The sequence below is a fragment of the Chenopodium quinoa genome, unplaced genomic scaffold, assembly GCF_001683475.1.
Source record: "Chenopodium quinoa cultivar QQ74 unplaced genomic scaffold, ASM168347v1, whole genome shotgun sequence".
Taxonomy (NCBI): domain Eukaryota; kingdom Viridiplantae; phylum Streptophyta; class Magnoliopsida; order Caryophyllales; family Amaranthaceae; genus Chenopodium; species Chenopodium quinoa.
In genome coordinates, this window is record NW_018743979.1 from 325,315 (window position 1) to 329,040 (window position 3,726).

The following is a 3,726-nucleotide window of genomic DNA, read 5'->3' on the forward strand; positions in this document are numbered from 1 at the left end:
TCACTTATTGAAACCATCATGAGTGAAGCACCCTTTTAGTTTTTAACAAAAAAGAAAGCATGGAAAACAGAAAGCTGCATCTTTTGACGGAGAATACTCAAGCCAAGGGAATTGTTTGAACCATGAGGATTAAAAAGATCTTCTATGCTTATCTTTAGAGAAAGGATAAGAATAAAAAAAAAATTGTTGATATGCTTTTAGTTTAACATATTCTTGCCTAATTTTATCACGCTTATTTGGGCAATATTCATAAATATGTTCACGCAATCCTGGATTACGTTCCAAACCATACGGGATATCTGAAGGGGTTATGTCTTCAATAAGTGCAATTACTAGATATATCAAGGATCACTATTATGGAGATAATAAGTTCGTTTTTTTGGGTCGTCATTATCTATTGCTAGACTATGATTAATGATCTTTGGGCTAGTCAAATAGTCCAAAGCCCACTAGAATGGATCATATGAGGTCACAAATAAGGGTATTGGGTTAAGCAAGTTAGAGGCCCATTTATGGGCCTCATGAGCAAGTAACTAATCATGAATTTGATTGGGCTAGCATGGTTAGATTATAATTAGGTTTTAGGATTTGTCATGGACTCTTATTTAGAAATGAGATCTATAAATAAGATCTATGCCTAGTGTTGTAAGATATAACAATTAAAAGCTAATTGAGAATCAAGGCAACCAATCCCAAAACCCTCTCACTTTCTCTCTCTAACCCACGGCTCTCTCTCTCCTCCCATTTGGACTCACGACCAGCCACCCCTAGTGGCGCGTGTGGTGGTTCGTGTTTGGTTCGTTACTCGTTCTTCTCCTTAGAAGATCAATTAAAGGGTTCAATTGCAACTAACTATCATTAGTGGAGGTCTTAATCCGTGCCCGTGGACCAAGTAAAGGAATCATGTTTGAGGTTCTTTGTCTCCCTTGTTCTCGTTCGATCACACGTGGAATCACGCTACAAAGGTATTAATTCTAATTCTTTATGTGTTATGCATGATCTTGGGATTAGGTGCTATATGAATATGATTCATGTTTTCCGCAATCGTACCTATAAACTCCAACAGTGGTATCAGTTAGCCTATGCATGTACATATATTGAATTTTAATTCTTTGGTAGTCCATAATTTTAATTCAATTAGGAGGGAGAATAATTTAATTATGGGTCAATTATTATTTTAAATGTGATTTAACAATATATAATCATTAAAAGTTTTTTAATTTGCTCCAAATTAGCCATCAAAATATCTGATTTTTGCCCTAATTTCGAAAATTTCGAAACCCTGAACCCTAATTTGTGAAAAAAAAATTTTGGTTTTTGAATTAATTCGATTGCTATGTGTTTAGAAAATTTAATCTATTTGATTTCATGCTAAATTATGAATTTTCATGATCAAATTTTTTAATTTAAGAGTTAAATTAAATTGGGGATTAATTTCATGAAGAACCCTAATTTCAAGATTGAATATGATTTAATTTTGAAATTAATTGGACCACATTAAGATTAATTTAATTTTAACAAAAATTGATTTGTTATTATTTAAATTAAAATCAAAAACAAAAAAAAGGTTTTAGCAGCGGCAACCGCAGTTGGGTGGCTCAGCCATGACGGCTGCCACTGTAGGTGGTCCGGAGGGAAGTTAGGGCGGAGTAGCAGGCGGGTCAGGGAGGTGCAGCAATAGCAGCACCATGCAAGGGTTGCACGGCACCGCTGCAGAGTAGCTTACACCTCACGGTATACGGCCACCGCGGCCGACTTCAGCTGGCCACACCACGGTTGCTGGTGCACGATTTTCAAAAATAAAATAATTTTATTATTATTTTAATAAAATCAGATTTCAAAATTAAAATTAAAAAGATAAATTTTGATTTTGAAAAGATAATTAACAAATTTACAGTGGTTAATTTTGTTAAGTTTGGATAATTATGGAGCAAAAGATTCTATTTGGATAATAACTGATTAATAATGAGATTATCCCATAATTAATTTGGATAGTAATTGATTTAAAATTATGTGATTGGCTAGGCAATTAGGATAGGTATAGGGAATATTTCAAGCATCCCACACTTGAGCCCCATTGTGATCATACACTTAAGCATGGTGGCGTCCAAAGGGAAGGAAGCTAGAGTAAAAGAGTCGCCAACAAGTTTTAGGAACTTGTAAACCGTTCACAGGGTGAAGGTTACACCCCTTAACGATCCAGGAGATCGTTAACTCCAATAGGTATGGAACCATGACTGGAAGTTCAGGGATGAAGGTACAAATCCAACCTTAAGAGATTGAATCTGCCCTAAAAATAGGCCTTTACTTTATTCTTCTCGTATTCATGTACGCTTTCTGACTAACATACAATCAATAGGTTAACCCTAAACCTGTTTAATCTATGTTGGTTGAATATTAATGCACAAACAAAACTATTATTGGCAACCACTTGAATTATAATCATATTAGCCTAAATAAGATTATTAGTTATATTATTAAGTGTGATTACAAGTACAAATTCCCTTTAAACATGCATAAAAAGTGTGATCAAGCAATAACAATAATAAACATCAAGAAACATAATAATAATAATAATAATAATAATAATAATAATAATAATAATAATAATAATAATAATAATAATAATAATAATAATAATAATAATAATAATAATAATAATAATAATAATAATAATAATAATAATAATAATAATAATAATAATAATAATAATAATAATAATAATAATAATAATCATCATCATCATCATCATAATATTCTCAAAGAATAATAATATTAGCAAGATCCTATGCATGATACTAACAAGATTAATAACAAACCCTAGCATGTCACTAAGCAATAAAAATCAATTAGCCCTAGCATGACACTAACATGATATTAGGAAAGAAATAGGAAGCATCATAATAATATACATGATATTAGAAATTTTAGTTATTACCCTAAACATGATACTAGGAATCATAAAGACATCCTAACATGATAATAGGAAATAACATATTAAAAGCATGATTTCTATATCAAAATAATAACAATTAAATTACTTACTTGGATGCCTCGTATCTCTTTCTAATAACAAAATACACACGTTAGTAACTTCAAGGAAATATAAAATATCAAACAATTAAATAAAATTATTGAAATAGGGATTTGGGACCAAACTCTCAGAAAGTATCAACCTTTCACGTCTAGGACGAAGGCAACTTCGAACTTGGCTAAGTATGTCTAGAACTAATGAATGTATAATTTTGCGAGAGGAAAGGTTTAGAAAAAGAATAAAGAGAGAGAAAGCTTCTAGCTTTTAGAGAGAGATGATGGTTGTGAATGATTGTTGATGATGAAAAACGTGGAAATACGACCCCTATTTATAGAAAAATAGCTTGGAATCGATAAAAAAAGAGTTCAAGTCCCATTCGGAATAAAAAAACCTCCTGTCGACTGGCGCTAACTCTTCGCGCCAGACGACAGGTATTAGCGCCAGGCAACAGTTCTGTCGTTTGGCGCTAGGACAGCTTTTTGCGGATTTTGTTTTTATCATATCTTTTGATCCAAAAGTCCAAATAAGTCATATAATATGTCGTTGGAAAGATATTGAAGTCTAATTTCCAACTCAATTGGAATAAAATTAAAAAAATATTTAGATAAAAATATATATCCGAAATAGTGGAAGGGTGTCAGTTTTGGATAGAGTTTCGTATTTCTGTAATGTCTTTTTCGTTATAGCTCGGA